This window comes from Pleurodeles waltl, chromosome 6, assembly GCF_031143425.1.
Source record: "Pleurodeles waltl isolate 20211129_DDA chromosome 6, aPleWal1.hap1.20221129, whole genome shotgun sequence".
Classification (NCBI taxonomy): Eukaryota; Metazoa; Chordata; class Amphibia; order Caudata; family Salamandridae; genus Pleurodeles; species Pleurodeles waltl.
Window position 1 is genome coordinate 235145313 of NC_090445.1, and position 13813 is coordinate 235159125.

A 13813-nucleotide genomic window follows, 5' to 3' on the forward strand; every position below is an offset into this window, starting at 1 on the left:
GCCCACTTCTTGGTCCTGGGGAGTACAAAGCCACAGTCTCTCAAGTGGGTGGTTTGCCCACTGCTTGGTCCTGGGGAGTACAAAGCCACAGTCTCTCAAGTGGGTGGTAAGCCCACTGCTTGGTCCTGGGGAGTACAAAGCCACAGTCTCTCAAGTGGGTGACATGTTCCACTGGTTCTGGAGGGGGCTTTCTGCCCAGAGTGCTTCATCCTGCCAAGGACTGTGTTAGTGGATGCTTTTCTCCACTGGTTCTGGAGGGGGCTTTTGCCCAGAGTGCTAGATCCTGCCAAGGACTGTGTTAGTGGATGCTTTTCTCCACTGGTTCTGGAGGAGGCTTTGTACCCAGTGGGCTTCATCCTGCCAAGGACTGGGTTAGTGAATGCTTTTCTCCACTGGTTCTGGAGGGGGCATGGTGCCCAGTGATGCTGCACCAGCGGTGGGGCAGTTCCCATTCCCTCACATGGTAGTCTGAGCCATGAGATTTACCGATAACACTTAGCATGATACTCCATGGAGGCAGAGCCACACTCCTCTTTGTGACGACTAAGGCTGCAAACTGCTGTTAGTGCCAGGGCTGGTGGTGGTGCCTCATGTAGTATGTGAAGGGTCCAGGACGTCTCCTGCAGCCTCGGAAGCCTGCACACTGGGGATGGTGCTGATGCCCACTGTAGTGGCAATGCCTGGGCACGTCGCTGGGCAGGTGGCAGTGTCTGCGGCGGAGATGCTGGCGGTGGTGCAGGTGTCTGCACTTGTGGAGGGAGACACCAGGCCATCTCCTGCAGCCTCGGAAGGCTGCCCACTGGGGATGATGCTGGTGATTGTAGTAGAGGCAGCAGGCATGCAGCTGGCGGTGCAGGTTGCATCCGTTGCAGCGGTGGCCACCGCCATACAGGTTGCTGGTCTGTCTTGCAAAAAGGGTGATACCAGTCCCTCACCCGAAGGCTCTGTGCCCTGAGCTGACTTCCCTCTGCCCTTGTGTCCCTTCCCCATCTTGGAAGTCGCTGCTGGGACCTTGGCACTGTCCTCTTTGGTTCTGGAAGAGGCCTTGCTGGGTGGTTAGTGTGGCTTTTCTCTTCGGCAAGCTGGCCCCTTCTTTACCTTGGCAGGTGGCGGAATGGGGTGATCCTTGGCTTCACTAGGTGGCACACTTGCAGCCCTGATGGGTGCCGCCTTCGATGTTCCTGGACTTGCAGGGACCACACTGGAAGAGGATTTGGTGTCTGAGGTGTTGGGCTGGGATCTAGACATCCTGGCCCTACGGAAAGGACGGAGGGAGGTGTAGGGAAGAGGTCAATGGCAGCTAGGAAAAGTTTTTTAGACACACTGGGATGGGAAGATGGAGGGGGTTTGGGAGTGGAGGAAGAGGTAGTGTTTGTATGAGGTGTACATCTGCTGAGTTTGGGTGAAGGTGCATGGGCTGGAGGCTGTTGTGAGGTGGATGGCTGTTGAGTGGGTGTGTGCCGGCGTTTGTGTACATTGGGAGGAGGGCTCACAGACACACTGGGAGAGGACACAGGGGACGTGTGCATGGTTGTGGGGGTGGTGATTGCACGTGAGTGGTGTGTGGTGATGGGCGTGCTGGTGATGGAGGTAGTGGCTGAGGATGTAGTGCATGCAGGTGTGAGTGGAGATGAGACAGGGAGGGAGGGGGAGGCCGTGGAGGAGGGGGACACATTGGAGGCAGTGGATGTTGGTGTGTCTGCATGGGTATGGTGCTTGTGTGAGTGCCTGTGGGAAGTGTGGTGCTTGAGTTTGCCTAAGCCACTTTTGTGTGTTGATTTGGGTGAATAATGGTCTGAAGATGTGCTTGGGATAGGCTGGGGTTGAAGGGATTGAGACTGGGTAGAGGAAGTTGGAGGGGGAAGGCTAGACACAGGGACAATGGCTGCCTTCAGTGCTGAGGCCAGTGCTTGAAATGCTCTCTGTTGGGCTGCCACACCAGAATGAATGCCCTCCAGGTATGCATTTGTTTGCTGCAAATGCCTCTCGACACCCTGGATGGCATTCAAAATGGTTGACTGCCCAACAGTGAGGGATCTCAGGAGGTCAATAGCCTCCTCACTGAGGGCAGCAGGGCTGACTGGGGCAGGGCCTGAGGTGCCTGGTGCGAAGAAGATGCCCACCCTCCTGGGTGAGGGGGCACGGGAAACACGCTGAGGGACTGCTGGGAGGGCGGTGCTGGTAGGGGAGGTGGCAGCTGTACCTGTTGTTTGCGGTGGGCACAGAGGTGCCCGCCACCGCAAGGGAGCTCCCATCAGAGGAGGAGTCGCTGTCGCTGGTATCCCCTCCTGCCCCCATCGTGGAGCTCCCCTCGCCCTCCGTCCCACTGGTGCCTTCAGACTCCGTACATTCACCCTCCTGGGCCATGTGGGTTGCAGCTCCCTCCTGCTCCGGTGCCACTGCTCCTCCGCCAGGTGATGCTAATGCACACATGGAGAGGGTGACAAAACAAAAAGGGGAGGGAAGAGACAGATACACTTGGTCAATGCCAGCAACAACACCAGCGTTGGCGTAAACTACACACAGGGAGCAGCCCTATCCACTAGCCCATGCATTAGCAGTTAGAGGGAAAAACACCTGCCCATGGGGGACTATGCCAATGCCCATTTGCTGCACACATGGAACCCACAGGAGCCTGACTAGTTTTAGATGGCCACTACCACTATTAGGGTTGGAGTGGCACAGAGCCTGCCTAACAAGGGACCTACCCTACCACGTTCGCCCTGGCCTAGGGGAACCCACAACCCACATCCCCCACCCAGACACCTTGTAATTCGCACAAAGTCAGCTGAATGAGATTGTACTCACCCCCTTGTGGCTGCTGTGATGCCCTCAAGCGCCCATCCAACTCCGGATATGCCACTGCCAGGATCTGGAACATCAGGGGGGGGTCATGGTACGACGGGCACCCCTTCCACGTTGGGAGGCCATCCCCAGCTGGACCTCCGCCGTCTTCTTGCTCCAGCGGCGCAGGTCCTCCCATCTCTTGCGGCAGTGGGTGCTCCGTCTATGATAGACCCCCAGCGTCCGCACTTCCTTGGCGATGGCACACCAAATACCCTTCTTCTTGTGGGCACTGACCTACAGGAAAGGTAAAGTAAGAATGGATTTTACTCCCCCGTCCAGTTCTTCTTACTCATTGGCCACAACTTTCCAACCATGCCCTGAAACACATACACTGACCATCCTCACATGCAGGCCACAGCCCCCCCCATGTATCTTCCATCAAGGGCACTCCATACATTAGTGTCCCATCCACCATGCACACACTGTACTCACCTGTTTGTCTGGAGGACCATAGAGTAGTGTGTACTGGGGAGGACCCCATCCACCAGGTTGTCCAACTCCTCCGCGGTGAAGGCAGGGGCCCTTTCCCCAGACACTGTAGCCATTGTCGGTTCCAGACTCAGGTCACAGCAGCACTTGCCGTGTAGGTCCTCTCCTGTTGAAGGTCAGGTATCAAATGAGTGCACAGATAGAAAATGGCGATCACGTCCGTGGCGGTGCATACCGTCACCGCCGGCATAGATCGTCATTGGCTCCTGGAATCCATAGGGCCCAATGATAACCAATGCTGTGTTGCGCAACGGTCTTTGTCCGCCTACCGCGACGCTGCACAACGCCAGCACAGTTACCTCATTTCCCTTTGTCCCTCCTTACAAGTCAGGCAGCTGCCATTTCAGGGGGGCACATGGCAGGGCACCGAACTGCGTCACAGCACTTTTGGGCAGGAATACAGACAGACAGTGCAACACACCGATGAAATCACAATAGTGCAAAACAGCCTTGTGCAACCTATGTGGTATATGAACCTCTGCTCACCATTCTCCTCCATAGGGCACATCCGCAGGGGCAGATGATGAGATGGCATCATCCTCCGGTGTACAGACCCCTGGTGGACCTGTCGACAATGGAAGACAGACACATCATTATCACCTACAAACTTGATCGTGCCACAATCCATGAACTGTGTGCCCAGTTGGAGCCAGACCTGATGTCAGCTATCCGCCAGCCCACAGGAATCCCCCCTCTAGTGCAGGTCCTGTCAGTGCTCCATTTCCTGGCCAGTGGTTCCTTTCAAACAACAGTGGCCATGGCATCAGGGATGTCTCAGCCAATGTTCTCTAACGTGTTGTCCAGAGTGTTGTCTGCCCTTCTGAAACACATGCGCAGCTACATCGTTTTCCCCCAGGTGGAGGATTTGCCCACAGTGAAAGGTGACTTCTACGCCCTAGGACATATCCCCAACATCATTGGTGCTATTGATGGTACACATGTGGCATTTTCCCCCCCATGCAGGAATGAACAAGTGTACAAAAAACGCAAAAGCTACCATTCCATGAATGTGCAGATGGTGTGTTTGGCAGACCAGTACATCTCCCATGTGAATGCCAAGTATCCTGGCTCAGTGCATGACGCTTACGTTTTGAGGAATAGCAGCATCCCTTATGTGATGGGCCAACTCCAGAGGCACCGGGTATGGATAATAGGTGATCCCAATGTCCACACACAGTTTGAATAGGTGTCTGGGTATGGGAGAGTCCCTAAGGGTTGGTGCATGTCTAACAGATACCCCTCGATATTTGCAGGTGACTCTGGTTACCCCAACCTCTCATGGCTACTGACCCCAGTGAGGAATCCCAGGACAAGGGCAGAGGAATGCTACAATGAGGCACATGGGCGAACTAGGAGGATTATAGAGCGAACTTTCAGCCTCCTGAAGGCCAGGTTCCAGTGCCTCAATCTGACAGGTGGCTTCCTATACTACTCACCGAAGAAGGTGTGCCAGATCATCATGGCATGCTGTATGTTGCACAACCTGGCTTTACGACACCAGGTGCCTTTTCTGCAGGAGGATGGGCCTGATGATGGTCTTGTGGCAGCTGTGGATCCTGTGGACAGTGAAGAAGAGGAGGCAGAAGAAGAAGATATTGACATCCGAAACAACATCATCATGCAATACTTCCAGTGAGACACAGGTAAGAGACTGGCACTGCTCCTGCCATATCAGACCACTGTAGGACATTACATGAGTATGCCTTTTTACCTCTGTGTATGGACCCCAACAGTTCACTTTGGCTTTCCTTTTCACAAATCTGGGTACCACATTCTGCTTTCTGCTATGTTCACTGCTGCCCAACAACTGTCATACTTTGGTATGTGCAAATGAACATTGCCATTGATATTTGTCAGAGAGGTTGTAATAACACATTTGTGAAAGTACAGAATGACTCCAGATTGTTTTGTGATTCAAGGGTGTTTATTTCAGTGCTAATCAGTGGAGGGGGATGTGCAATGGGCTGGGGGGATGATAGAGGAAAGTCCAGGATAGAGTCCAGTCTAATTGTATCACAGGTGAATTGTCCAAGGGGGCATAAGAAGTGGAGCAATGGCAGTTCAAGGTGGTCACAGTGACGTAGTGGGACAGAAGGGTGACAATCAGGAGAGTCTTATTTTCTGTCTTGTGCCTGGATCACAGGGACCGTTTGCGGGGTGGTTCTTCTTCTGCAGGGGGTGGGGTGCTGGTGGCCTGTTGTTCCTGTGGCAGGAACTCCTGTCCACTAGCGCAGGCGGAGGTGGAGGGCTGTTCATCGCTCGGGCTAGTGTCAGGGGCACATTGGTGTGCCACTGTCTCCCTCATGGTGTTGGCCATGTCTGCCAGCACCCCTGCAATGGTGACCAGGGTGGTGTTAATGGACTTCAACTCCTCCCTGATCCCCAAGTACTGTTCCTCCTGCAGCCGCTGGGTCTCCTGAAACTTGGCCAGTACCGTGCCCATGGTCTCCTGGGAATGGTGGTATGCTTCCATGATGTTGGAGAGTGCCTCGTGGAGAGTGGGTTCCCTGGGCCTGTCCTCCCCCTGTCGCACAGCAGTCCTCCCAGCTTCCCTGTTGTCCTGTGCCTCTGTCCCCTGAACCGTGTGCCAACTGCCACTGACCCCAGGTCCCTGATCGTCCTGTGTTAGTGGGTTTGCCTGGGGTCCCTGTAGTGGTGGACACACTGCTGATTGACGTGTCCTGGGGACAGTGGCATGGGCCCGCTGGGTGGGTGCTGTGGTGGTGTTTCCTGAGGGGGGAGGTTCAGTGGTGGTTTAGGACTGTGGCAGGGGAACCGACTGTCCGGAGGTCCCTGATGGCGCGGGCTGGTCATCTTGATCCAGGCGTGCAGACCTGCTGTCGTCACTGTGGGCCTCTTCTGTGGGGGACTGGATATGGCTGGCACCTCCTGTCCAGTGATGTTGGGTAGGGGTCCTGTTGGGGTGTAAATGCATAGTAATTGTATGTGTGTGTGCCATCTTGTGCAATGGGTGAATTTCCCTCTACTCCTGTGCTTGCATTATTGGCTTGGCCCTTGTGTGAGTGGTGATTTTGTGGCCTGGGTAAGTCTTTCTACTGGACATGCTTTGGTGATGGGTGTCCATACAGGTCTTTAATGGATGTCCATACATTGGTGTTGCATGCAGGGCTTGGTATTGGGATGTGTGGGTTGTGATAGTGGGGTATATGTGAGGTGATGGAGTGATGGGAGTGAGGGTAAGGGTTGGGGTATGTGATGGCATGCAGGTAGAGAGGGGGATATAGTAGTTCAGATTTGCCTTACCAGAGTCCAGTCCTCCTGCTACTCCTGCGAGGCCCTCAGGATGCATGATCGCCAAGACTTGCTCCTCCCATGTTGTTAGTTGTGGGGGAGGAGGACGGGGTCCACCGCCAGTCCTCTGTTCTGCTACCTGGTGTCTGGATACCACGGAACACATCTTCCCCTGTAGGTCATTCCAACTCTTCCTGATGTCATCCCATGTTCTTGGATGCTGTCCCACTGCGTTGACCCTGTCGACAATCCTCCAGGAAGCTTCATCTTCCTTGCAATGGATGTCTGCTGCACCTGTGATCCGAATAGCTCTGGCTCTACCCGGATGTTTCCTCCACCATGACCATGAGCTCCTCCTCAAAAAACCTGGGGTGTCTTTGAGGTTCCATAATGTGGTGTGGGTGATGTGTGAGGCGATGTTTGTTGTGATGTGTGATGTAATGTGTTGGGGTGTGTTCTTTGAGGTGCATGGATGTTGTGTGAGTGATGGTGTTGTGTGCCTCTGGATGCTGGTGTTGTCTTTCCTATTCTCTCTCTCTCTGCTTCTTCCAAAACTGTCATTGTAAGGGGTTGTGGGTAGTGTGGGTGTGTGTTTTATTGTGGTGTGAGTGTGTGGGTGTGGTGTGTGTATGTGTATCAGGTGTGTGTATTTTGAATTGTCCAATGTGGTTGTGTTTTGTAAATGTGTGTGTATTTGGAGAGCGGCGGTGTGTACCGCCAATGGACTACTGCGGTTGAATGACCGCCGCTTTGATCCAATGGGAAATGAAGGACTAGTTTGACTGTTTTAATATAATCGCATGACTCAAGGAGAAATCAGCCATTATTGGGACATTCCTTGCCATTCTTCACCATTCCTTGCCATTATACATTGAGACTTTGCTGTTCTAATACTTTAAACCATCCTCTGTTCGTTCTGGCCTGATCCTTATTTTCTCCTCTTTATGAGGGAAGAGCCTTATTCTTAGCTATGCCATATTGAGACTTTGCCCTGTCCTGCCTTTTGCTGATGGAGAATCGACTGATGTCCTGAGGACGAAGACTGACGCTGTTTGCTGATTCATTTGGATGGGTAACTATCTAATGAAATTGTATTTGTCTGTTTGCCTTTTCTTTCTAGGTACCAACTGCTCTTTTGATAGAGGCCATAGCTAGATGTTTTCCAAATTTGTGTTTGCTAAATTGTTTTGCATGAAGCCCAACATGCTAATGCTAATTCGAGGTTAGTTAAGGTGTTCACAAATATCTGACGCAAATAGACAAATGACTGGGTTCTTGCTTTGTTGAATCTTGCACTACTGAGACTTTGCTGAGCTGTTCTTATTAATAATTTGTTAATGCTGAATGAATACTCTCTATGCATTGATTAATAATGTTCTAATTACAATATCTGAAGTGATACTAATGAGATTGATTGCTAATGAGATTAACGGAGATGATATTAGATTGTAACTAATAGGGAATAAATATTCAAATTCTTAACTAAATTGGTGTGGTTATTCATGACTGAAAGGTCATGGTGTGTTTGTTTTATTGATCCTTATTAAATGTTACTGACTGACTTGTTGATTAGGTATTGGGAACATTTATTGAGTTATTGATATATATTGATTGTGATGCCAGAAAGATATCTCGTTCTGGGAAGTCTCTGAACGGGGTCAAAAGGTTCATCGGCCTGGGCGTGTCTCCTTGTAAGTTTACTTATCAAGGTTCGGATGCGCTATCAAAGGTGTAATGTGTAGAGTAGGAATTGTTTGGGTTTTTGTTTCTTGGGCACAGTGTCTGGCAATACTTGTTTCAAAATCTTTCTTTTACAAAACAAAAAACAGAAACTCAAAAGGTATTTGCAAAATAGTTTATTCTGTGTGAGCATGCCTGTGCTCATGAAAGTGCCATTGCCCAGTAGGTGTGCTTCAAAATAGATTTACTGAGGTGCACTGAAATTATTGCATTTTTTTTGTTCCTCAGTTGTCTTCTGAGGAATTGATTGCCTTCCCTTTGCCTTCTCCTTCCCCCCGCTGCCACCGCCTATTCTGTTTCTACTGATAATATTACACATCAGAGTTCCTTTGATACCTGTAAAAGTCTCTCAAGAGATGGATGAAGTGAGTATCTGAGCCTAGATTAGCAGCACTCATGACGCGTGACACAGCTACAATGAGACCGTGAATGCGAGTGTAAGGCATGAGGTCCGATGACAGCTGCAAAAATGTTATATTCGAGAGCTATTTTCAAAGTGTTCATGTGACGGGGGAGAGGAAGAGAGCGCACAAGTAAAGAAGTAGACATAGACATCCATTCTCCAAAATGCCAGGGGTGGCAGACGTGACATTACACTCTGAACTTAATGACATCAAAGGAAGTAACATCATATGACCTTCGATCCTTAAATCTTCCCATGAAGATGATGTGACTTGACCTTTACACGCAGGGTAGCACAAAAACTGAAAACACTGAATTTACACTAAAACTGTTTCATTCATATAAAAATACAACATACATATCTCTTTTGGATCCATCTATATTAGACTGCTGGCATAACCTTTGAAAACAGCGGGGTGTAATACAATACTTGCCCTAAAGTGTACTAAGCAAAACAATGAACCTGAGTTATTTTGAATGGTTTCGGATTTCTTTTTAATTGTGTCAAGTAGTGCATTTTAAGGGAAACATTTCACATACATCTGCTATAAAGCCATGGGCTATGAAAGGGCACTCATTAAATTTATAGGTCCTTTCATTGAATTCCAAGCCAATGAAACATGACGTTCCACAGGAGTTGACCCTTTTTTCAAATTTTGCTAATGGTGCCCCAATATGACAAAAATAACCTGCATTGTGCCAGGCCAGCATTTTGCCATGGATGCCCCATATAAGCCATGAGTTCCCTCTTACGCCCAAAATTACATATAATATGTCAGTCCTGAAATGTTGCTATTAATGTTATTCATGTATCATGGGTAACCCTTATGTCAAAATGTACCTCTAGTATGACAGTGCCAGCATTTTGTCCCCCTCATACGACACAGCAGTCATCCTTTATTCCAATAGTCACTTCCAGCATGCTAGTGTCAGAATTTTGCCATGTCCCAACAAAGAACAACCTCCAGTATGCCTGTGCCAGCCTTTTGCAATGGATGTCTTATATATCAAGTATTATCTCGTATGCCAGGTCCCTCTCTGTTTATAATTGCTTTCAGTATGCCAACACCAAATGTTTTGTAAGGGCTAAAAATAGACTAGCAAGCATAACACCACATTGTTACTCATGCTTATTTGCTTTCACTAACTCACACTCAATCTCACCTTGTCACTCTTCATCATTCTCACTGACTTGCACTTATTTTGTCTCATTCTCTTGCACTCACTTTTACACTGTCTCACACATTGTCTCGCATTCGTACAATGATTAACTCGCAGCTACTTGCTCACACTGACTTGCACTCACTCCTACCATCACACCAATCATTCTCACTCAACCTGATTCACTCATATTCATTGAGATTTAGGACCTGATTACAACCTGGGTGGATGTGATGCTCCATCACAAACGAGGGAGAGCAGGCCATATAAAAGAAAGAGAGAGAAAAAGAGAATGTGAAATGGTCACAATAAAAATGCAACACAATTCGTTGCAGCAAATGTCACTTGAAATCATTTGTTTTTCGCAATAAAACCTCACAGAAATAGCCTTCATTAAATATGTTTTGCTCCTCCTTGATTTTTTCCAGGCAGAGACCAAAGTCAATAGGTTTCACCTATGCAAGATCTGCTGGGTTTGTCAATATTTTTTAGACGTTGCACAGCAGTGCGGGCGGCTGAGCAGCATGGCTTAAAATAAAAAAACTATATGATGTGCCTAGTGTTGCCCACATCATAGCGCTTATTTCCTGTTCCTGTGCAATATGTCTAAACAAAAATGAAACAAAGCTACTTCCACAAAAGCTATTTAACTTTGTTTAATGTTTTTGTGGGAGGACAGGTGGAAACACTGGCAACACAATGGTCAGCGTGACAGGAGGAGTGGGGCAAGCAACACAAGGGAGGTGTGGTGGAGGAGAGCAGTGGCAGCAACAGAAAGGATGACAGTTGAGTGCAGAGGGCAAGCAAAGCAAGGAAGCTGTGAGGGCGGGATAAGTAACACAATGGACAGGGGGTAGGGGTGGGGGTGGGAGCGTGGGACAAGAACACGGATGATGAGAGGAGAGAGCGACTGGAGACACATGCACCTGTACAGAGTGCATGGAAGAATTCTTTTTAAAAAGATACCTGCAGGAGCGTGCGGCTAGTGGAAGGACACTAGCTGCAGAAATTGTACTTGGTCCATGCTCCATGGCAGGGACAAACACTTGAATGGCTAGCAGGAAGTAGGAGGTGAGCAGAAGGTGGAGATGAACAGGAATGTGCACCATCTCAGGTGAAACCTAAACATGTCTGTGTTAAGGCATTAATAAGTATGGGTGGAGCTTGGGAGGTTCTGCCTAAATCTAGCAATAAATACTTGGTTTAATGTTATACCCTTGCCTTATTGTTGACTGAAATATGGTTTACCAGTAGAGTCATTGTACTCCCCTCTGCAGCAAAGTAAATGAGAAATCTCAACTTCTCAAATAATAATAATATTATATGAGTGTCACTGACAAAACAAACTCTAGTCATAGGCCCTGATTTAGAGTTTGGCAGATGGGTTACTCCTTCACAAACGTGATGGATATCCCGTCCATCACAGTATGATTTCCATAGGATATAATGGGATCATAATGTGGCGGATGGGCTATCCATCACATTTGTGACGGAGTCAGTGGCGGCCAGGAGGGAGGGGGCGGGCGGGAAGCACACACACACATTCTTTCACACATGCACGCACGCATGCACTTCCATCAACAACACTCATAACATTCAAACATGCACGCACGCACCAAACATTCACTTTAAAAGATCACACACACACACACTTACCCTCAGCCTCGGAGGTCCCAGGAGGGTTGGGACTGCTGCCTTCCCTCATTGGCTGACCTTGGGTCAGCCAATGTGGGAAGACAGCAGTCCTAGCCTCGTCATAGGGTGGGATGGGATCAGTGAGACTGCTGACCCCACCCACTCTGTGACAATGTATCGTTGATTGACACTCACCCTGGGCGCTTCTGGGCTTAAACCTGAAGCGCCCAGGTCGAAGTCAATGGGTGATGCTTTCCTCGTCACCCAGGGGAGGGCCTCGAGGCACCTTTGCTGAGGTGAGGAGGTCACGTCCATAGGAGCTGTGAACTCCTCAGCCCAGCAAAGTTCAGCTTAGTCAGCCGGGAGTCTGTGCAAATCACGCATGTCTGCTCCTGGCTGCCTGACCTGAACCTGAAGAATGTCTGTCAGGATGACCTTTCTTCAGCCTGACAGACACTCTTCATGAGGGGCAAAAGGTGGTGGGGCATGGCCCCTCCGCTCTAAAGGACGGGCCGCGCCTGGACGGAGTAACCCCCTCTGCCAAACCCTAAATAAGGCACTTTGTAATAAAGCCTGCTCTTTGTGTTACACACAAGGGAAAACAAAAGCAAACCCACCAGCACTACAGTGCAGTACTGCACAGAGGCATTGTGATACTAGAGGTTTGTTACAGTACAATGCTGAGGGTTGGTAGGCAGTACTGGAGGTGATAGTGTGTTACTGGCGGTTAGTAGCTCTTCACTGTTGTCGTGATGGCACAGTGCTGGATAGTAATTGTATGGTCCTGTTGATGCAGCACTGAGGGTGGAAATGTGATGAGTGCAGTGGTGTAGTGATAGGGCTGGTGGTCGGTAGGTGCCTGGGAATAATGACGTTGTCTATTATGTTCAGGATGTTGCGGTGACAGGGTGCTTCAGTAGTGTCTGTGGTGATGCAATATTCAAGTGATCAGGGCTAAGGTGTGCCTGTGTGTTGGTGATACCTTGCTGCAGGGGTAACGGTGAGTCGCTTGAAGAGGACCCTCAGTCATTATTTGTCCAGAACAGAAGCGTTATACAAGAACCCAGAGTGAATAAAAGGTTAACTCAAGATCTTTAGTGATCCAAGTGGGCTCCAGCATTCCCCTGAGACCTTGATGACATGAAAAGGACTAACCAGGGCTGTCACTGTTCGATCATTACAGAGTGAATTGTAGATGGTTGGAAATGGGAACTGGATACAAAATGTGTGCACTGGGTGATATGTGGCTCAGTGAGGAAAACTAAATCGAAGAAATAGTGAGGAGTGTTGGGGCAGGTAAGGTGGGCAAATTTAGCCTATCTAGCCCCATTATAGCATAGTATGTCTGTGATCATGGATTATTAGTGGGGTATTAGAAAGCCAAGCTTGAGTTTGAGGCACAGTCTTTACGTATCCCAAAATATTATTTTCTGAAAGCTGGTGCTAAGTAGGGGTGGACAAAATGTTTAGTTCCACCTGTGAAATTGGCAGAATTTTGGTCACTCTGCATTACTCTTTAATGCAGAGTGCTGGCCAATTTCTGGCAGTCGCCCTGTGGTGGAATTTATCCCCCTGAGGATCCAGATAATGCAGGCTGATGAGCTCGAGCAAGACTCAGCGTTTCCTGGCATGATTTTCTAATGCAGTGCGCGATCAGAAGGCCGCATTTCGAGTTGATTTTCTACTTGAGTGGCAGCAAAATCAACTTGGATGGCCACGCACTCTTGCACAACGCAGGGTATCATTGACAATGAGCTGCATATTTTCCGCCCTTTGGCAGAACTCCATGGAATCTTGTGGAGTTTTTATGTAACTCAGTCAAATTCCACAGAGTGAAATTCCACAAGTTCCCCCCATTTCTAGTGTTATGTAACACATATAGACAATACTCCCTAGTGAAAGGGAGGCATAGATGTTAGTTAGAAAGAAAACATGATTGACCCTTTGGACCATGTAGAGTTAATGGATGACTAAAGTACTTTTTCTCAGTTTAACCTTTACTAAGGGGAGATAGCAACCGATTTTCCTGTAGCAAAGATGATTAGTTTCTTATGGAGACGAGCTGAAAAGTCTCAGGAGCTCTGCCATTAATTGGCAAAGCTCTCACACCACTGAACACATAGATCACCCTTTTATTTGGAAGAAGAGAAACCACCATATTTCCACCAGCGGAGTCTGAGCTGGTGTTGCTGTTGAAATCATTGATCTTGTAGCCCACCAGTGACAGGACAGTTGGGTCACAGTGGTTGTATATTTCCCCTGTTTAGAGTGGGGCTAACATAACTAA